Source organism: Leopardus geoffroyi, chromosome A1 (genome assembly GCF_018350155.1).
Source record: "Leopardus geoffroyi isolate Oge1 chromosome A1, O.geoffroyi_Oge1_pat1.0, whole genome shotgun sequence".
NCBI classification, from domain to species: Eukaryota; Metazoa; Chordata; class Mammalia; order Carnivora; family Felidae; genus Leopardus; species Leopardus geoffroyi.
The window spans coordinates 216,306,847-216,330,068 of NC_059326.1; the positions used below are offsets into that span (position 1 = coordinate 216,306,847).

The 23,222-nt window shown below is 35.9% G+C and overlaps 1 pseudogene; it reads right to left on the reverse strand.

Moving 5' to 3' along the window:
• Positions 1–12,396: 12,396 nt before the first annotated feature.
• LOC123582984 lies at positions 12,397–20,617 on the reverse strand (annotated as a pseudogene).
• Between the last annotated feature and the right edge of the window lie 2,605 nt (positions 20,618–23,222).

The window sequence follows — 23,222 nt, forward strand, 5'->3', positions numbered from 1 at the left end:
ATAAAACATAACAGTGAAGACACTATATGGAGAAAATATTTCTCTTGAACTGAGTGGACACCAGATTCATGTTAAATACATCAGAAATAGGTTGATTCATAGACATGAAAATAGCTTTTTATCTTATGAACAACACTAATGGATTCTTATTAAGGCTATGAAAGAAAATTTTCTGAGCCTTTTGTAGGATCTTACCTCAAGGAACATTTAGAAGTCATTCATTTATTTGTAGTTAAAGCTAAATTTTCAACTCCCATATTGATGTTCTTATAGAAAAGTAAAATTGTTAAATCAATTTTAAAACAGCATTATAAAGCTTCATAGAGAGGAACTTTAAACTGAACTGGATATTCTTGTCCTTCAAACATAAATATAATTGATACTGGTATACATATATATTTTTTTAATTTTTGTTTTACATGTATTTATTTTTGAGAGACACAGATAGAGCATGAGCGGGGGAAGGGCAGAGGGAGACGGAGACACAGAATCCGAAGCAGGCTCCAGGCTCTGAACTGTCAGCACAGAGCCCGACACGGGCTCGAACTCACAGACCGCGAGATCATGACCTTAGCTGAAGTCGGATGCTTAATTGACTGAGCCACCCAGGTACCCCTGGTATACATATATTTGTATGATTCTTTTTTTAATATACGGAGAATATGCCTATAATTTTTCTTTAGAACACAATGGCATCGTTAGTAAATTTCCAGAAAGTCATAGTTTAAAATAATAATTGTTTATTATATACTAAACTGAAGCTTGAATAAATTTTACAATTATTTTGAGTATGATGTATGAGGTTTAGGCAATTCATTTAAAAAATGAAATAAAGAGGGGCGCCTGGGTGGCTCAGTCGGTTGAGCGTCCGACTTTGGCTTAAGACATGATCTCGCGGTCTGTGAGTTCGAGCCCCGCGTTGGGCTCTGTGCGACAGCACCGAGCCCGGAGCCTATTTCAGATTCTGTGTCTCCCTCTCTCTGACCCTCCCCCGTTCATGCTCTGTCTCTCTCTGTCTCAAAAATAAATAAACGTTAAAAAAAAATTGAAAAAAAAATGAAATAAAGAATGACTTGGAAGTCCTAGAATATTTAGAATTCAAGATGCTATTTTCTTCATATCTATTTACTATTTCTATCCATTTAAAGCCCAGTTAATCCTGATTATTCCCCAAATATAACTGAAGGGTGATTGCCGTTAGGAATCATTCTCCACATTCTCTTACTTTATATTTCCTTCTTTAGTACTCCCCTACTACTTAATTTAAGAGTCAAACTTACGAGGATAGAAACATTGCACAATGAATGGAGAATTCAAGAAATATATAGATTATGGAATCTGAATTTTCTTTATGGCAATTATCATTATTAAATAGTTACCTTTTGAAAAATTAAAAAAAAATAAGTTTATTCATTTTTGAGAGAGAGAGAGAGTGGAACAGGGGAGGGGCAGACGGAGACACAGAATCCAAAGCAGGCTCCAGGCTTTGAGCTGTCAACACAGAAACAACCTGGGGTTCCAACTTACGAACCGTGAGATCATGACCTGAGCCAAAGTCTTTGGACACTCAACTGACTGAGCCACCCAGGCGCCCCTGAAAAAATTTTTTAATATATCAGGTATTCATTGGTAATGGTCTAATATGTTCAAGGAGACTTTTACCAAATTAAAAGAGAGCTAACTATAATTCCAGGAATTTATTAAAATAAAAAATACAGTTTTCAGGAAGACTCATGGCCTATGATCAACAAATTCTCTCATGTAAGCTAATTTATATAAAAAGCCAAATTGAAATCATGAGGTTGTTTGGTGAATAGACAGGAACTTGGAACAAAAGGGAGTGGATATGTCATCTAATGAGTTAGTGTTGTCGAGTAAAATTATCCTGATGCATCCTGCTTCTCCAGGGGTGTATACCTCTCACTGCTCCATATGGACTACTATTTTGTCCTTATGGGGTCAGGAACCCACTCCTCTGAACAGTGAAATCACACACACATACACACACACACACACACACACACACACACAAACACACTTTCAATTCTCAGCTTTTTTTATCTTCTTATTTTTAATCAGCCCACAGTCTGACCAATGTGCCTATAATAGGATATAGAAGAGGACCTTCTGTATTGTGAATACTTTAGAAAACCTGGAGAGAATGTGTGATAAGTGCTCTGCCTTTTCAGGGGTTAGGCAATCTGTGCAAGACTTACTCAAACGGCAAAATCAGAGTAGCAACTATCCCATGGGATAGTCTAGGTAAGGGAAGACTCTGTAAAAATAAGTTGAGGAGATTCTTTGAAGACATCTATCTCGGCAAAGAGAGGAGTGCTATTACCCTTCTACTTCCATGGGGGCAAGGAAGTGTTCTTCCCATCTTCAAAGTAAATGAAGGTCAAGAGAAATCCTACAGGTAAAACAGAGATGAATCTCCGAAGCAGAGACTAACCTCACTGTGTTTCTATGGGAGGGAAATTAGAGAAACCGAAGGCATTGTACCTGTTTTTGCTTTTGAAATGAAAAGGTCTTGAGGTGACAAGCTATTAGAACTACTAGTGATTTCAGGGCAAAGAGAAAGGGCAGGAATCAGTTAACTTTCACTTCTGTTTGGGATGGCAAGGATACCTGATGCTACTTTTCAGCCTTGTGTGGACTCCACTGGGACTTGTACACGAAAAGTCATTTTGAAAAGATTTGGCCAGAGGATACCTGCTTTGGTGAAGAAGGCTTGGAAGAAAATCAGCTGCACAGGCACTACTTAGGGGACATAAACAGAGATGGTACTGGAACCCTTGCGGGGCATCTGGTGGCTCAGTCGGTTAAGCCTCTTGAATTCAGCTCAGGTCATAATCTCATGGTTCCTAAAATGAAGCCCCTGTTGGGCTCTGGGCTCTGGGTTCTGCACTGACAGCATGGAGCCTGCTTGGGATTCTCTTTCTCCTTCCCTCTCTCCCCCTTCTCCACTCTCTCCCCCTCTCTCCTTCAAAATAAATAAACATTTTTAAAACCCTGAAAAAATAGTAGTAGTATTAGTGAATCAATCCTATCAGTGAATGAAACAGAGATAGAGGCAGCATTCCCCCACCTGCCATCAAAGAGTGGTCCTGATGAAAGATCGTGATGGCACCAGTCATTTCTTAAATGACTCTTACCTGTAATCCATCGCCCTGGAAATTCTTGCTATAGAGCACGAGTAGTAAAATGAAAGGGCCAGGTAGAAAAACACCAGCTAAAACCAAATACCGGTCTCCAATCCAAAAGGTAAATAGAAACCAATGGCCTTAAAGAACTTGAAATTGGATATGATGGTGTTGAATTAAACTGGCCCAATTTTTTTTAAGGACCTTAAAGTAACCAAACAGCTATAGGATCTTTCTGGTAACTGCAAAACACTGTATTTGAAAAAAGAATCTGATCACATGGCAACAAAATCTGTCCATTTTATAAAATAGCTTTAGTGTTTTTTTAATAGTTATATTAACATGTGCTTTAATCCATATCTCCCTGTCTTTCTGTGTCTCCCATTTTTCCTATGTGATTATTGCTCTAAAGTATATAAGAACCTGGTAATTTGCCATTATTAGAATTCATTTGTAAATAGCTAGCTTCCCCCGATGGAATAAAATATGCTACAAAGAAAAGTAAAAAGTGGGAAAACTTCTACTTTGAATTAATTTCTTAGTAGGACATCAGGTGCTTTGACATACACCACCCTTCTGGAGTTAATAAAATAGTAGATACAGCTTGCACACTGCAAAGTGTCCAAACAGTAGGGTACATTAAGACTGATAATGCTGCCCTTCCGTCGTTACTTCAAAGCTAAATCACGATGATGATTATGAAAATTATCGTAATCTGTATCAATGACATCTTCCTCTATGCACAGAAAATGACAACAAATTGAAGTCATGCCTATGGCCACATTCTGGTAAGTTCCTTGTCCACATGTTAGCACACTCATCACGTGATCGTCTTTAATAAAGCCCATAAGGACTGGCGTGCTGCAGACCGAATAAGAGTTATCCACGTTGGCTAGCGTCCAGAAGGAAGGACACATGTGAGGAGGATGCATTTCCTCTATAATTAATGACGACTAGCTCTTCTGACCAGAGAGCAGAGCCACAAAACACAAAACTGACACAAAATGTTGAGGAGGAAGAGTGTCACTTGGAAGCAAAGGTCTGGAGTGATCAAGAAAGACTGAAGGTAGAGACAAAAAAAAATGTCTTTCAATTGGCAACAGATGAGGGAGATAAAAAGGGTGTAGGGTCCAGAGCATTACTGGTCATGAGAACTGCTCTGTAACAATTATTTCTATATTTATAACCAGCATCTTTATGCATCATCTCTCTTTCTCTTTCCCTCCCTCTGTTCCTCTCCCTCTCCTCCCCTTTCCTCCCTCCTCCCTCCCAATGTCCCCTCTCTCTCTCTCACCCTCTCCCTCTGTCTTTCTTTCTATCTCTCTCTCTCCCTCCTTCCCTCCCTCCCCCTCTCTTTCTCTTTCTCTCTCCCTCTTTTTCTCCCTGCCTCCCTCTCTCACTGTCTCTCTCTTTTTTTCCTGTGGGAAAAAGAGAAACACATAGTGAGGCATTAGAAAACGTATTACTTTGACATAGTTAAGCCAATTATTTTAAACGAGTGAATTATTGGAAAGAAAGTGCGATATTTGCAATATAGTCATAGAGAGAATTGTCCAGGATTGAATAAATAAAGTATAAACTGTTTGTTGAGACTTATCCTTCAATTTATGTCTCCTCTTAGAAAGGAAATGCTATCAAAGTTAGAGTGATATGGATTTTATACTTTCTTTGTCTTCCTTCCATTCCCTTTGCAAGGACATTTTTCCTAAAATTGCAGTACCAGAGATATTATTTATCTTGAAGGTTATTCCAGCACAAGTTACATCCTTAGTAAATTTCATTTACTTACAGCAAATATGAAAGGCAATGATCAAATGACTGATAGAAATGTTTCTTTCCTTGTAAAAATGAGTAAGTAGGTAATACAGTTAATAGGTGGAGGTCCTTTTAAAAACAGAAATTCTCGATGTAAAATTTTGTACTCTATAAAACATGTTTTATTTGTTGCTCCTTGCTGTAGTTAAAGCAGCCAAAGTTTGAACAGGAAAGACAGCTTCTGATTCGATGTGATGACTATTATATCCCTATGGAATAATCACGGTTCTAGATTTGTTAAATTGAACACTAATTTTTGTTAAAGATGTCAAAACTCAGCCATTTCTTATGGTCCAGTGCAAAAGGCGGTCTTGGGATGGAGAGAAGTAAGGGTGACTTTACTGTCTGCATTCATGATTAGGACCCTTTTGTCCAATATGATCTCTGTCTTGATATATAGTGTAGTGTAAGCCCTGATAATTTTTTAGTTTGTATGTTTTTGTTTTTGTTTGTTTGTTTTTTAGAAGGCAAGTGCCTGACTTCATCTTTCATTGCCAGGGCATCCATTTCTAAGAAGGCCTAAAGAGCCAGGCAGCCCTATATCTTCCCATGCTCTTTTGTTTTAAAATTTCAATAAATGACCATTTTGGCTACTTGCTTTTTCTCTTCTTGTCTAAAATTACTGCTCTTATGTTTTAAATTCACCAATAATGAGTGAGCCTAAGAAATGTCAGGCCCCTCCTTGGACGCTGATAAAAGCAGATGCCAGTGCATGCACTCTGTCACTCTCTCTTTCCCCTCCCTGCACCCAGATCTCACAATGTGTCCCTAGGTGTGCCTTGTGTGGTCCACAGCTTGTTAAGCAAGAAAGTTTATTGTTTCAAAGTTTCTTGATGGTTATCACTAAAGGGCATCTTGCAATAATAGTAACAACAAGGGCCAATCCAACTACAATCCTGGTTAACAATAGGCCAGGACAACATATACATACATACTCTATCTTTAAATATAATCGTTTGATAAAATGTCCTTTAATGATAAAAACTTTTAACACTTGATTTCAAGTATAACCAATTGCATTTCCCCTATAATCGGTACCATCCACATTATTTTGGCAATTACAGTTTCTTTGTCAGGCAAAAAATAAAGGCATGAGTTAAGGAAATATACTTTACAGAGAAATATTTATTAAGAAACAAAAGCCATATATCTTTGTCCTGGTCCACTCATAGATCAGACCTCAAATTCTAAGCTGAGGCCCATAGCCAGTGCTTAATGAAAAAAGACACATCTAAAATTGCAACCGAGGGTCACCTGGGTGGCTCGGTCGGTTAAGCACCCAATTTCTGCTCAGGTAATGATCACATAATCTGTGAGTTAGAGCCCTGCGTGGGGATCTGTGCTGACAGCCCAGAGCCTAGAGACTGCTTCAGATTCTGTGTCTCCCTCTCTCTCTCTCTACCCTCCCTTGCTCTCATGCTCTGTCCCTCTGTCTCTCTCTCTCTCTCTCTCTCAAAATAATAAATAAATATCAAACAATGAAATAAATTAAATTGCAACTGAAACTGTAGTTTTGTTTTCTAAAATGAGTCACTTTACTTTTCTTGCAAAATATCAGTATATACTGATAAGTTAATCAACTATTCCTAGAATCCATGAGATACTAAAGTGCATATTAAATTAATAAGGAAAAAGATAGTAATCCAAGAATTAGTCAAAGATGGCTGAATTCTTTAGGTTCTATTTTCCAAAAAGCCCATTACAAGAACATTTCTTCAGAAGAAAATATGTTCCTTCTGAACTGACTTATCTCCAATTCTTTTGTTCAATAATTGTGTTCTCCATTACAATGTTTGTATGTGTTCAATAATTGTGTTCTCCAATCCAATGTTTGGATTAAAATGTGAAATCATGTTAAGCATTTTTATTATTAACACATATTTTATGAGGCCATGAGATTTAAAGATAAAAGTGTGTGTGTGTGTGTGTGTATATATATGTGTATATATATATATATATATATATATATGAATGAGAGTGAATGAGATAATATTAGATAATTTGTTGTGAGTTAAGCAGGTTTGCTTTCAATTTATACAAAGCTTTTTTTTAATGTTTATTTATTTTGAGAGAGAGAGACACACAGTGGGAGCAGGGGAAGGGCAGAGAGAGAGGGAGACACAGAATTTGAAACAGGCTCCAGGCTCTGAGCTGTCAGCACAGAGCCCAATGTGGTGCTTGAACTCACAAACCATGAGATCATGACCTGAACTGAAGTCAGACACTTGACCGACTAAGCCACCAGGCGCCGCTCCTCCCCCCCTTTTTTTTAATGTTTATGTATTTTGAGAGAAAGAGAGAGTACACAAAGCTTTTTAATTAGTACTTAAGCCATATGGATGTAAATACTACCTGTTACTGAAATTAGAAATATAGTACCTATTGGTAATCAATGTGAAATCAAATTAAGTGACACTATAACACAGACATAGACATTCAGTACCTTTTGCATTACAATATGTTCACTGATGTTTTAAAGAAGAACAACAATCACAACATAAAAATTACTGAGCCAGATCATGTCAAGTTCTTTAAGGAACAGATGTGTAGTTTTTATGGTTCACTCAAGAGTAGCAAACACATTATTGTTTCTAGAGTGCATACACTTAAAACAATTATAAAGATGTCAAAATTATGTTTCATTGCTTCCTCTTTTTTTTTTCAGTTGGTGTGCTGGAAATTTGTCATATTTTAGTCACATAGCAAGTTTTGAATACCTCTGATTATGTTTAAGTACATTCTCATATTGTAACTTATTTCTCACAAAAGGACGAGTAAAATTTTGCTTTCCTGCCCTCTCTTACAGCCAGAATAGTTTCCAATGGTTCCATCTTCTCAATTTTAAATTTGGAATTCTCATCCAGAAAAGACAATGAAGGCGGCAAATGCCATACATTGTACATGCTTGAAAATGATGGCCGAATCACCTGGGTGTCTGGACCATAATTTAAAAAAAGAGTCTCTGGCATTCAGCACCCACATCATCGCTGTCAGATGCGGTGACTCTGGCCTGCCAGTTGTGATCTCTGTTGTAATGACCCCAGGCTGGGATATACGGTCGCTGGTAATACCTATGCCTGACTTCACGACCCACTCAAAGATCCAAATACCAAATTCCATTTATACTTCAATTGAGTAGTTTCTTTCCTTTTTTCTTTTTTTTCCTTTTTTTCACTTAAGAATCCTGACTATATCAGAAATTGATGACAAATGTAGTTACAGGCAATAGAACCTCAAGGAAATGAAGCCTTACGCATGGTTATTTGGCCTTATTGGATTACCAGTCAGGAAGGATCCACCTGATATTGAAAAATGAGACTAGCAATGTCTGCCAGGTAGTAACAAAAGAGTTATTTAAATTTTCAGCCATGGTTACTGATATGATCTACCTATACTTAGTGTGTCTAGTGAGATGATGCTAGCATGAGGAATATAAGGGATATAGGATAGGCTGCTTGCTTCTAATCTTACGGCAGCCTTATAGAAAAATAATGACTCTCTCAATTTCTCAACTTGGGGAATGGTTAGATAAATAGTTGTCTATGGCTGTGCTGAAAGAATTTATCTCTAAGTCACCGCAGAACTAAAGTAACCAAGAATCAAATTCAAAGACTGCAGAATTGTAATGTCATTTGAATCATCAGCTTCACTGGGTCTTTTATTTGAAATTCAGGGAATCCTTGTTAAGGTGTGAGACGCTGAGAATTAAAGTGGAGCCATATGGGAGGTATAGGTCATTCAGAAGATAGCAGCGTTCCAAACCCTACTTACTTTCCTTTGCCAGCAAGAGTTACTCTTCCTTTCTTTTATGTGTCTATTTCTATTTTGATTAAAGGTCTTACAATAATCTGTTTTAGGCAGGTGCCTTGTTGGGGATGAAGATATTTTTCAACCTTCACCCTGACCTCACTTCATTGCCTCCAATTTTATACTCAAGTCAATTCCTGTTTGTTTGGGAGTAGATGAGGTTGGATAAGACCAGGAATAAAGTTTCATAGCAGAATAGTTTCAAGATTTTGCTAGAAGTTATTACCTAAAATGTAGAGAAGGTATGTGGAGTTGGATTCTGATGTTTTTAGGTCTTTAAAAACATAGTATGAGAATTAATATGCATATACATGCCAGAGATTCTGAACTCAACGCACTAGTTAAGTGGTGGATAAACTCTCTTTGCAAAAGGTCAGATACTAAACATTTTAAACCTTACAGACCATGTTATTTCTGTCATGACGACACAACTTTGCCATTGCATTAAGATAGCCATAGTTAATACATCAGTGAATAGACACAACTGTATGCCAATAACAATGTATTCACAAAAATTGGTAGTGTGTTGGGTTCAAACTATAAGCTGTACTTTGCTGACCCTTGTGTTAGCTCATACATTATTATCATTGTAAATGTTTGTTCACGTGGTTGACTGAAATCTCTGCTACAGAGTAAACAAAAGCTAAATGAGTTTGAAATAACAAAAGAATACATTCAAAAGAGTTTGATCAAGAAGTTGATCACAGATTCTCCAAACGAAGCTCCTGCTAAGGTCCTACTGTATACCGGACGTGTAATTGAAAAGGAGGTTTCAGGCATGGTGAAGCAGTACTCGGACATTCATTGTGGGCTCTCACCTACATCTCAGATTTAAATTCTTATACAGTCCTTAAGCTTCTTGAATGAATGCAAGGCTATTTTTCTTAGAAAAAAAAAAAAAACCCTATGAAGCATTAGAGATATATGCTGTAAACCTTCCTCCTACCCTTCCCCAAAGAAATCTATGGCAAATTGTTAGAATAATTATTCCAGGAGACTGGGAACTATTTTAAGAGATCATTCATTATTAGAAACCCTCTTTAGTTAACACAAATATAAGGGGACCAAGCATGCCACTGTTAATCAGTCAACACAGAAGCTGACTAGGGTCTAGACATTTAATTTAAGTTTTGATTATGTCCAATTCAAGGGGCATCCACCTGGATCATGAACATTGTTTGCAGTTATTTACACAGTTCCTGAATTATGTGCTCAGCAACAGACAGAAGCCCCACATTTTATTCCCAATTCCTGGTTAGGAAGAGTCAAGAACCCTGGGATCTCTCTCTTTCTGTCAAAGTAGTAAATCAAAACTCCTACTGCATTTCTCAGAAAATTGTAGAGATGAGCGCCACCATCAAGGATGCGAAAAATGCGTGCCGTTTACTTTTACTTGTGTTTGCTTTTCAAAAGACGGACACATTGAGATGTTTTCAATGAATTTTCATAAACATATTTAGCTGCACCTCCAAATATATTTGAGAAGAGGTATGTGTGAGTCTGCTTAACTTGAACAAATATACCTGACACCTGGTATATAGCTATTGACCTAGACGTCTGTTTTTTTTCAACATACAAATAATCAAAACACTAAAAATAATTTGCTTTGAATGGCAAAAGACTTTTTGATATCTAATCACAGAGACATAAAGATTCTAAAGCACTGTGCCAGTTTTGTCTACAATAACTTAAATATATTCTTACATATAGATTCTAAGGCACTGTGCAAGTTTTGTCTGCCAGGACGTAATGTTTTGTTCTTGATTTTTTAATTTTTTTTCATTTGATGGGATACCATGTTGATGTATTACTATGATTGCATCTAGCTAATAAGAAAATGAGAATGAGAAGTAGCAGACACATTATATTTTGGTAAAATTTATATATGACAGAAAATGACAAATACAGTATACTGATGAGTTTCTTGGTGTTCAAGCAATAGAGCTTTTTAGGATATCCTCTCCCAATGAAAAGTAATTGATGGCTTCTCATAGTCCCTATCCCTAAAAAAATAAGAACAGTGTTCCTGCCGTTAACTACAACATGGATGAACTTGGAAGACATTATGCTAAGGGAAATATTCCAGACACAAAAGAACAAATAGTGCATGATAATCACTTGTATCAGGAATCTAATATAGTCAAACTTGCAGAAGCAGAGAGTAGAATGGTGGTTACCAGGGTCTGGGACAAGAAAGAAGCGAGAAGGTGCTGATCAAAGACTGTGCAGTTTTACTGATGCAAGATAACTAAGCCGTAAAGATCCACTGTACAGCATAGTGCATACAGTTGACATTACTACCTTGTACACTTAACCATTTATTGAGGGTAGATCTTATACTGCATGTTCTTATCAGAAAAAAAAAGGATAAGATAAAACTTCCAGAGGGGATGGATAAATTTCGGACATTGCATATGATGACATTTTCATAGGTGCATACTTGTCTTCAAGCTCATCGAGATGTACACATTAAATATGCAAAACATTTTGGATGTCGATTACACCCAAATGAAATGAAACAAAACAAAAAAATAAAATAAAATGAAATAAAATCAAATGAAAATTTGAAAGTCTACTGCCTGATGGACTCCTTTGGATATTGGAAACAATACAAATTGCACTGGGATATGCTGCTCTGATCCGTTTCCTAAGTGACTCAAAAGTTGGACACTTTCCAGTGGCCTGCAAAGTGGACAAAGTCAACCAAACGGACTCAAATAATACATCATGCAGACAACTCTGTGATCTGGCCCCAGTGACTAGTAAGTCCAAGAAAACTTGACATTTCCATTGCAAATCATGCATGTTAATTGCCTTCATGGAGCTTATATTCTAATGACATAGACAAAAAATAATTTCATTTCTAATCCAACATAAATTTTACATTTTTTCTGTTTATTGTTCTCTCTTGGAGATTACATGTATGTTTCACAAAGGTGGAATTTTATGTTTTCCTTTTGCTTTGATATTTAGCTCATTTGTTCATTGCTTTACTTCCAGCGCCTAAAATGCTGCCTGGTGCATAGTAGAAACTCATAATGCAATTATTCAAATCATGGTATTATAAGTGCTTTGAAGCAAACTAAAACAGGTCAAGGATTACGGGGAAGGGAAGCGATGCGTTCTAATACGATGGCACCATTTTAGTACTTGTTTGGGGAGGAATTTTGTCCAAAGTTAGTCTTTTGACTGGATAAGTTGAGAAAATGAATCATGGAAAATTGAGGAGAAATTATTCTAAGCAGAAACAAAATCACCTAAAAAGTTCCAGAGGTAAGTGAGCTTTATGTATTTGAGAAGAAGCAGAAAAGCCAAATTATTTGAAATAAAGGAAGCAGGAGATTATAGGTTTTACTTTTAGAAAGGTGAGCCAAAGCTAGATCCTACAGACTGCTGTGGCATGGTGACGACTTTGGATTGCTGTTACAAGAATCAGCAATAGAAAGGGAAGACAGGATTTTGGAACAAGGAAGTTATATGGTCAGATTTATATTTTAAAAGGTTTCTCTGACTTCCGTATGGAAAATAGACCTGCCGGAGTTTCTCAGTAGCAGCAGAGGACCAACGAGGAAAAGGTTGTTGTAATTAAATGAAGAGCTGATGATGGCTTAGGTTGGAGTGGTAACAGTGGTCACCGCGAGCAGGGGTCGTAGTGGAGGTCACAGTGGTAACAGGGTTGAATAGTGTAGTTGTGGGTGTGTCCGTGGTAGTAGCAGCCGCCGCGGTTGTGGTGGTGGCGGATGAGAGCCATAGCAGTGGGAGTGCTGGGGGTAATGGCGGTTGTCTGTACTTCCGCCTTGTGAAATGGGGGATATTTTGCAAAGGGCTGCTCTATGAATTCAGTTAGCTGATTTCAGGACTCTACCCCTGAAATCCTTGTTGCACTATATGCTAACTAATGTGGATGTAAATTTTTAAAAATAAAAAAAAAAAATTAGGAAAAAAAGAATTCAATTAGCTGAAGCATTAAAAGAATAAGAAATGTGCTGAGAAAGGAAGCATCCAGCAAATGTCAACTGAATATATTATTTTGTTTCCATAGCTGCCAAACTAACTTACTGCTCTTCTTTCTGATTCTGTGTGGTATGCCGACTCAAGCCAAGTAGAAATTTCTTCTCCGGGAACAGTGGCTCATACATCTCCCATTGATCATGCTTTATATTCTTTTCTGAACACACTTTAAATGAGTAATTCACCTTGCTGAGACATTCTAGTTCCTCATCTTCAACTATCTGATTAATTTGTGTCTTTCCAAGTACATTAAAAATTCCTTATTACTTTTGAAGCTTTCTCCATCCTTCAAAAAAAAGATTTTTTTTGTAAATAAACACTTGCCCAATAGACTTCTTCAATCACTTAGCATTTGACCACTTATTAAGTTATGACAATAAATAACCAAAAATATATTTAAAAATACTTCAATAGATGCATGCACAATATAATACGTGGCACTTACAAGGTGTATATTCACCTAGGTAAATCTTACAATTTTGTAATCAAATGTATGTATAATTTTATTCTTTCAAATAATAAACTAAAAATCAAAATAGTATTGCCATGCCATATAATACTGTTACAAAGAAACAGTGTGATAGAGATTAGTGTAATAGAGATTACACTAATGGCCACAAATATTTCATTTTTCCCCCCTTGGGGATTTCCAAAATGCTTACAATATTTAAGGCACAGCGATTTTTACTCCTTATAGCTTTTTGGCTGGGCCAAAACTATAAAAAGGAAAATAGAAAAAGGGCACTAAGCACCTTTGTAGAATTTAAAGATTTCCATAATTTGAGTCATGGGAAAATAATTACATGCATAATTATTGTGTGTGTAACGTGTCTGTATAGGATGACTAAGACTTTAGTTTGTGTGTGTTGTTTTATCAAGGGCAAATGTGCTAATGTTAATTTTCTCCTCATTGAAAGAACACCATCAGATTCCTTCATTTTGACAGGTAGAACATTCTGGGATAAATAGACAAAGTAGACATATATGTCAAGTCCATCTCAAGTAAATTTAAAGTCGAAGGAATTAATCAATAATGAGGTAATGGAATTTTAGATGAGCTGCAGGGCTGATATGGATTTTGTCATGTTAATATCATCATGCATAACTGGAAACATCTGCCATCTGCCTTATTCTGTATGGTAATGTGGAGCTTCATATATCTATATAATAACACAGTAAGTCTTGTTACTCAAAAGATCTTATCTACAGTCAAGCAAATGCTCTAAGACAATGAATGATTGGAGAGCCTTAGTCAATCTTTGTAATATAATTTATAATCTTGTCTAGCATCATTAGACACAACATCTCCAGGAATGTAACATGGAAGGAATAGAGTAATATTTCATTTTAACTTTTTGATAGATTTCCTGATTTGATATAAAGATTTTTAAAGTATCATTCTACCTTTCAAAATTATGTATGATTTCGAGCATAGTATAATCCTACAGTAATGAAATAATTTCTCTTAGAAAATGTCAATGTATGTGAAAGGCATATAACATCATTTCAAGGATAAGTCTTGAGGTTATACAAACCTGAATGTAAACTACCAAACTCTTGACCTTGAGTGAATTATATAATCTCAGACTCAGCGTTCTCAATCCAAAGAGGTATTCTAAGGTTTTACTGAGAAAACATATGTAATGTGCTTAGTTTAGAAAACATGTTACTACAAGTCAATAAACTGTAGCCACTATCATTACTTAAATACCAAAAAATAAAGGTTTGCTTCATAACTGAGTGAAATTTATGTGCTTTCTCTAGGAAAAAAATCTTGCATAAAAATCATATCTATTTTATTAGGAGGTATTTTAATCTAAATATCAACATGTTAGGAATGTCTAATTAGTGTTTATTTCAAATGGAAATATAAAAAAGTGGAAAAATTACTGTAATGCTTAATTACATATATTTAATAAACATTCATTTGTTATATCACTTTTGAGAGGATCACATATATATTAAGACTTTCAACTTATTTGTTGATTGGATAAACCCAGTTACTCAAATCTCTAATCTTCAATTTTTATGACAGTGGTTGCCTGTATATCATATTGATAATTGTTTTTGTTTGAGACCATTAAAAAAAATCTTTCTTTTAAGATTTTAACTTACTTGGAGGCAAAAACATACTAGATACTTTGTATCTCCTCAACACTGACTCATAATAGAGATTACACTAATGGCCAGTAAAGAATACCAACGTATGGGTCGCCTTGGTGGTCCAGTCAGTTAAACATCCGACTTTGGTTTGGTCATGATCTCACAGTTCATGAGTTTGGGCCCAGCGTCAGGCTCTGTGCTGACAGCTCAGAGCCTGGAGCCTGCTTCTGATTCTGTGTCTCCCTCTCTCTCTCTGCTCCTCCTCTGCTCATGTTCTTTCTCCCTTTCAAAAATAAATAAGCATTAAAAAAACAACATATTTTCTTTTTATCATCCCATTAAAACAGGACAATAAAAATTAAATTGGAAAAATTGTTTCAGATGTTTTGATAATTAAAAATCTCTAGTTTTCTCAAATTATCTTAATTCTTTTGTCTAGTTCTTTGCCCCAAATATCTGTTAAGGCATGAAGTTCATGAGCCTTAACGAAATAATTTGGAAAAGGGGAAAAAAGAGTGCAGAAAACTTTAGAAGCCTCAGTCTGGACAAGTGCAGTTCACCTGTGTTCTTTCACCACCTGAGCTGGTGGGAATGCACTCCCTTGAGCGAAACAGAATTCAGTCACTCAACCAATGAACGGGTTTCATCCGTGGCATACACAAGTTACACTAAAATATCAGCTCTTTAGAACTGGAAATTCTCTTCGGCAGACTCAGTAAAAGAAGCAGAGACCCAGAATTCCAGAATTAACTATTTCTTATGCTCGCTCGAACAAATGTCCTAATCGCTCTGCTCTTTTGTTTCATTGAATATAAAAGTAGATTACTGTAAGTTTTATTCTCAAATTCAAATACAAAGTTGTAGATATTTCATCTTATTTATTGGTTTTATTAATATTTCACAAATTATGCAGATAGATGCTGTTTATGATCTAGTCCTAAACACACTAACGCCTAATAGAGGAACTAGTAACCATACTTTCTTAATTTGACTTACTCAGCATTTAAAGATATGAATTTTTGAATATTATAGTATATGAACCTGACTCCTAGTAGGGAGTTCATTTATGAACTTTAGTATTAGTTAAGAAACTGTTCCATTATTATGAAAATAATAATAATGATGGTGATAATCGTGAAGTAGAGAGAGGAGGAGGAGGAAGATAAAAGGGGACTGGGTTGTTTAGTTATCTCAGATAGTAAACCCCAACAAAATGATTATCCTTTAGTAGAAAAACGAAAACACTTATTTTTTTTGTTATGATTATCAATAGAAAACCGTATTCATTAAGAAATGTAAAATAAAACAAGTAATCCAAGGTTACTGTCTATATTCTACATTTTTGTCTCCTACTAAATCCAAATGAATTATGGAAGAAAGACTGAGGGAGGAACAGAATTAAAAAAGACAGCTCAAGACACGCACAATGTTTCTGCAAGAACAACTTTTATGAATAGCTTCTTCATGTTTTATTTTGTTTTTGTTTTTATATTTTGTATAATACTATTAAATCATGTGACAATCAAATGGGAAGTCCAGCCACATTGTTTTAATGAGGTAACTATTATGGGAACAAAGATTTTTTTCTTATATATTTTAAGGAAATAATTTCAGAGGTGGTCAAAACATGGGCCATAAATGATTTTTAAATCATTTATTTGAATGATATATATATATATATATATATATATATATATATATATTTAAGTTTATCTATTTATTTTGAGAGAGAGAGCAGGTGCATGCACACATGCAGACAAGTTGGGGAGGGGCAGAGAGACGGAGAGAGAGAATCCCAAGCACGCTCTGTGCTTTTAGCACAGAGCTCTAGGGTTTGATCCCACAAAACATGAGATCATGACCTGAGCAGAAATCAGGGCTCAGATGCTTAATAGTGGGAGCCACCCAGGCACCCCTATGTGAATAATTTTAAAATTATTACATTTGTAAAAAATAAAATAAAATAAAACTAAAATAATAAAATTATTATATATGTGTTATTTCTAACCAATTGTGTATTTTGTTTCTTGGATATTGGGCAGCTAATATTGGCCAGAACTATATTTAAAGAAGCTATTTATAGCTTCTTATATTATTAATCAGTCTTTTTTCTATAATGTGGAAATCAGGGATAGCAGTTAAAATTCTATTTACATTTATGTCAATTTATCAAAATATTTAGAGAATGTTTTTACACTATTTTAATATGATTCAACCACAAAGATTCTAGTACTAAAAATCAAATAACTTATAATTTCAGCAACGTGAATTTGAATATAAATATGATTAATTTGACTCTCTAGAGCTATGCCAAAGCAAAAAGTTTCTTCCTATTAATTTTCAAAGTTGTACTTCAATATGGAAAGGGATTAATTGAACAGATAAATGATTTGAATTAATTTTTTAACACTGTTTATCAAAAGTCTGAGGTAAAGGTAAACAAAAGAAATAGCTGATACTTAAGTCTAATAGTGGCATATTTCAGGGGCTAGTGGCGGATCAATCAGCAGAGCATGGGACTCTTGATCTCAGGATTCTAAGTTCAAGCCCCACACTGGGCATGGGTCCGACTTACAAAACAAAACAAACAAACAAACAAAACACAACTCTAATAGTGGCATATTCTAATTCTATACAAACCCCACAAATAGACCGTGAATCAAAGGGACATTTAGTAATTAAACACTTTACAGAAGTTATAAAATAATGTAACAGAAAAAATAGAAAAAGCCTGCATGCTCAAATAAATCATTTTATAATTGAACACAATGCAATTAAGTGAACTTTAAATATAACCAATATATGAGAATGATATTGTTTATGAGATTTTGCAAATTAGAGCATAAAAGCGAGAAACCAACCTATACATTTCCAATTTAAAAAAAAGTATGTGTGTATATGCAAAGTGAATATAAAAATAAACATATACTCTATGTAAAGTACATTTTTATTTTTTATTTATTTTTATTTTTTTAACGTTTTATTTATTTTTGAGAGACAGAGTATGAGCAGGGGAGGGGCAGAGAGAGAGGGAGACACAGAATATGAAGCAGGCTCCAGGCTCTGAGCTGTCAGCACAGAGCCTGACGTGGGCTCAAACCCATGAACCATGAGAGATCATGACCTGAGCCGAGGTCAGAGGTTTAACCGACTGAGCCACCCAGGAGCTCCTACATGTATATGTATACATACACACAACCCACATATAGTCATGTTGTATAATATACTCCCATTATATAGACACCTTATAGAGTTATGGGGCAGAGAGAGAAAGAGAAAATATACATGGAAATATTGACAATTATTAAATTTAATTTCTGAATCTGTAAGAAAATAATTGTGATATACTGTTATATCATCAATAAATACAGTGACAATAAAGTGAGGAAAGTTCTCTGGCTGAAATGTATAAACATTATTTAGGGTGTCAGTGTCAATTGTAGTTTTATATAATTCGAATATTTGATCTACTTTTTATTCATTCATTATTCCTGTACTTATTCGGCACTAAACTCAACTTGACTATTTGTCATAGCTACAGTTTAATAGTACAAGATGAAAAGAGGACGAAGGTGCATGAGAAAGACAATGTTAACCAAATATATGAGTCAAAGTGTCCAAAATGGTGGCAAGTATATATTTACATGTATATACTTTTCCTAGAGATGCAACAGGCAAAAAGAGAATAACAAACAAGCAAGTAGGTAGTTTTCTTGAAGGAAAATTGCAGTAAACATTTCACAGAAATTGTGGTGTGGTGGAAATGGCATTTAACAAAATCATTCCGTACAAAGCATAATATGATCTCAGAGATTCTTTCCTATTTAACTTGCTTTCTTTTTAAATTTAATCTTTAAATTTACATGAAGTCAAATTTTTGTTTTCATTTTTATAATATTGGTATGTTCTCTGATCCCGTAGTTTTGTAATTTTTCAGAATCTCTTATAAATGTAATGATGCCTCACATAACCTTGGTAAGTTTGGTTTCTTTCAGTCTAAACAATTATTTTGTGATTCATTCAAGTTGTTGACTGTACTTATAGTCTATTACTTATTGCTAACTCTCATTCTATTGTATGAATATGCCATATTTTGTATAATTAATTCACCTAATGGCAATAAATTCATTACAGAACATTCGGGCTATTTCCACTGCTTGGCGATTATGGATAAAACTCCTATGAATATTTGTGTACACATTTTAGTGTGAACATGAATTTTGATTTCTCTAGGGAAAATAGCTAGGGAGAGATTGCTGATTATATGCTAATGTGTCTTTAACTTTACAAGGAATTACCAATTTTTTTTTTTTCAAAGTGGCTGTACCATTTTTCATTCCTCCTGAAAACATAGGAGAGTTCTAGTTGCTTCACATGTTGGTAGGATTTGGTATTGTGTTTATTTTTAATTTTACTCATCTAACAGGCATACAATGCTGCCTTATTGTTTTTTTCTTCCTCACATAATGTGTTTATTTGTATTCAACTATAAGCAAACAGCAGAATTAATACAACATTCCACAACTCCCGATCATCTTTTCTTACACAGACGGAATGACGAGTTTAAGAGGCACAGACTTAGAGATTTCTGACCGTCACTCACCCAGCCCTGCAGCTCATCTCCATGGCAGGGTCTTGACAGCAAAGTGACCGTCCCTATTGTTTTTTCCAGTACTGCTCTTTAAAGGAGCCAGAGCAGGACACTGACCCTAGTAAGCAGCCCAAGGCACATCATCACACTGGGGACACGTCAAACTCTGGCTGTCTTAGTGAGGGAGCTGACTGTAAAAGCACCACCCAGGAGTGCTGTCATGCACAATTTGGGACTCCAGTTCACAATGGAAGAAGAAGAAACAAATCTCTTTTTATGTAAACCTCCCTTAGAGATTCTTTGGCCTGCTGTAGGCCTACTCTTTTTACCTGAATGGTTTCTTCTTTAAATTCTGGGTTGCTAGTACCAAAATGCATCCTCCCCCCGCCGCAAGGGGAATTCAAACGTGATCAAAACATAAACCGGGGTGTGACCCTCTCAATTATAAAGGATAGGCAGATGGAAAAGCTACCTTAAACCACTACCTGATTGCTCTGGCCTCGTCTGTGAGAATGGGAAAGGAGAAGCAGAGGAATCTATATGCGTCCCTGAACTTGAGAACACCGCTCCAGACCTCTGGGATGGTTTCTGTCTTCTAGCATTTCCCGACTTCCCAGGCAGCTGCTTACAGAATTTGGGCAGGTGGTCATCCCATTCTGCCTGGTAACACGTGCCGGCCACCCGGGGTCCCAGCTCCTTTTTGCAGAAGGATGACACTTTGAATTCGCCACGGCCGTCCCCAGATTGGTTGCTGAGAATGCGCTTCTCACAAGCCAGTGGCCCATTGTATTTGAAAACCAGCCGGACCTAGTGGGGAAGGCCTGTGGCCTTGGGAGGCCCAGAGGCGAGGTAATCAGAAGGATTGTGCCACCGCTGAGGTAACTGCCCTTCAGGCTGACCAGCAGAAAATGGTGCCGTTCCGTTTTTGGGGTCCTTCCTGCTGGGAGCATCGGGATCTGTCACCACTTAGGTATGCAGTTCACCTGGATCGAGGCCATCCCATGCAAGACCGGTGGGCTGGTTCTTAACCTGGGTGGGCGTCAGCACTTTGCCCAGTGCTCTGAAGATTTTGACCTGCAATGCTGTGGCCACTCTTCCACTTCCTGCAAATCACAGGCCAGGACCACTTGCTGAGGTCCATTGGCATCACCAGGCGAAGTTGGAAGGACAGCTGGAGGCGGGGCCCGGGCCCGGGGCACTGACTCCCACCGGTCTGCAAACTGACCCTGTGAGGCCCGGATCACTAGTGGTGTCTTACTGTGGTTTTCATTTGAACGTCTTTGATGGTAATGATAGTTCCTTGTTCTCATTTGCCAGCTATCTATCTTCTTGGTGAAGTATAGGCTCAAGGAAACTACCCACTTGAAAACTTGGATTGCTTGTGTTCTCGGTTTGATTTTGGCAGGCCTTCACATATTCTGTACGTGTGTCCTTTGCTGGGGATGCAGTTTTCTCTGAATATGTAGCTTATTCTTTCATTCTCCTGACAGTGTCTTTCACAGAGCAAACATTTTAGATTTGGACTAAATCCAATTTGTCAGAATTTTTTTCCCTGTAGTTTAAAAATATGCTTTTGATGCTGTGTCTAAGAACTCTTTGCCTAAGCCAACATCATGGAGATGTGTGTGTGTGTTTTCTTCTAAATTTTTATTTTACATTTTATATTTAGATCTATAATCAATTTTCAGGGGATTTTTATAAGCTGTGAAGATGAAGTCAAGGCATTTTTTTTATTGCATATTGGTGTTCAGTTGTCCCAACACCATTTGTTGAAGAAAATCCATACTTTCTCTATTGAATTATGTCTGTAACTTTGTCAAAAATTAATTGTCTATGATTGTATAGGCCTATTTATAAACTCTAGTTTGTTTCACTAGTGTATTAGGGAATATTCTTGTCTATTTTTATAATATATTTTGCCAGGATTTTGATTAAAATTTTCTTAAATCTATAGATCAATTTGTGGAGAAGTTATATCTTAATAATATTGAGCTTTCCAGCCCATAAATATGCTACATCTCAATTACTTATGAAAGTTCTTAACTGTTTTTCATTTTCATATATACATTCCATGTATATATTTTACTCGGTTTACACTTAAGTATTTCATTTGATGTATATGTTTTCATTCTCTCTCTATATAGAGGGATGTATAAATGTTTCATTTTAAATTATTTATTATTAACATATAGAATCAGATTGATATTTGTGCATTGTTCTTATGTCATGTGTCCTTCCTAATTTCACTAATTAGGTCTACAAGTTTCTTTTGAGAATTCCTTACAACTTTTAGACGAGTAGTTACATGGTATCTTATACTAGGCTGGTATAAGAGGTTTTACAACAGTTACTAAAATTTAATATTCATGTGACCTATGCATTATAATTCAACCTCAGTGTATATATTTCAATGAAAAATTGTAAAAAAAAAAAAAGCACAGAAGATACAGACTGAATTATTTATCACAGCAATGTTTACAAAAGCAGAGATTAGGGATAGCCTAGATTTCAGGATTGCATTGTATTCATACAATAAACTATTATACAACATTGAGCAAAGAACTGTACGAAACATCAGTGACCTCATCAACACGTGTTTAAGCAAACAAAGCATTTTGTAGAAATTTACTCACAGGATGAAATCATATCAAACATATAGAACACGAGATACTGATATTGTATTATTTAAGGACACATTTACTCACAGTAAAATTATGATGCCTGAAAGTAAACGGTAAGTTCAACATGATTACTTCTATGTATCAGAGAGAAGGTGGATGCAACATGAGAGTATGGTACAAAGTAAATAGTGGTGTATAATTTGTATAATGTATTATCGTTTAAGCTAGATAATAAGTAATAGCTGTTCCTCACATTTTGTATTGCATATTAATGCTTGAAAGATAATTCTTAACATGCCATAAATGGTATGTTCATCGTTCTGGATTCCTCTAAAGTCTCTATTTAAAACTAAACTGAAGCTATACAGCTCGACAGATGTCAGCCTTGACTTTCGCTGATATTTTCTACTTCTACTCCTTCAGCATTGCCATTGCTTCATCAATAAATAATAGCCAATTGAAAAAGATTCTCATCAATAAAAAAGAACAGAGAACAGACATTTCTCCAACACCGAAATCCCAAATGCCACTAGTTAGCTTTTCCAGATTGGCCATATTTCAGGACAGATAACAGTAGTATTTATCAATTGTGGCTAAAAGGTTGGTCAAAGTGGTTCTCTTGCACAGGAAAGAAGAAATGGTTTAAGAATTGATCAATGTATCACATAAAACACCATCAGTGACAGACTGTGTAACTGTCAGTTGTCAGCGATTAGCAAATTTGTTGGGAAAAGGCTACTTTGATAAGAGGAAGAAAACAATAACATCTGAACCCACCAACAGAAAGAGTTACGAGCACTTATGAGGAAATAGAGATGTGTCAATGATCTTGAGGAAGGACACTGGACTACACAGTCACTTCTTTTTCAAAAGCTGGGACTGTTTCCTGTAAGTGAACTGAATTCAGCTTATTGTATGACTTTGGGCAGAGTGAGTAAGTGTTCTGTGATACATTATTCATGGAATCTAAATGACAGAATCTGATCTGTAAAAAAGATACAAAACATTTATAATAAAAAGTATTAAAAATGTACTCACTATTCCATTGGAACTCAGGAAATTTAAGAAGGACTTATAAGAGTGGCATTTGACTTTAAGAATGAGCACGGGTTTTCTAAATGATAGAAGAGA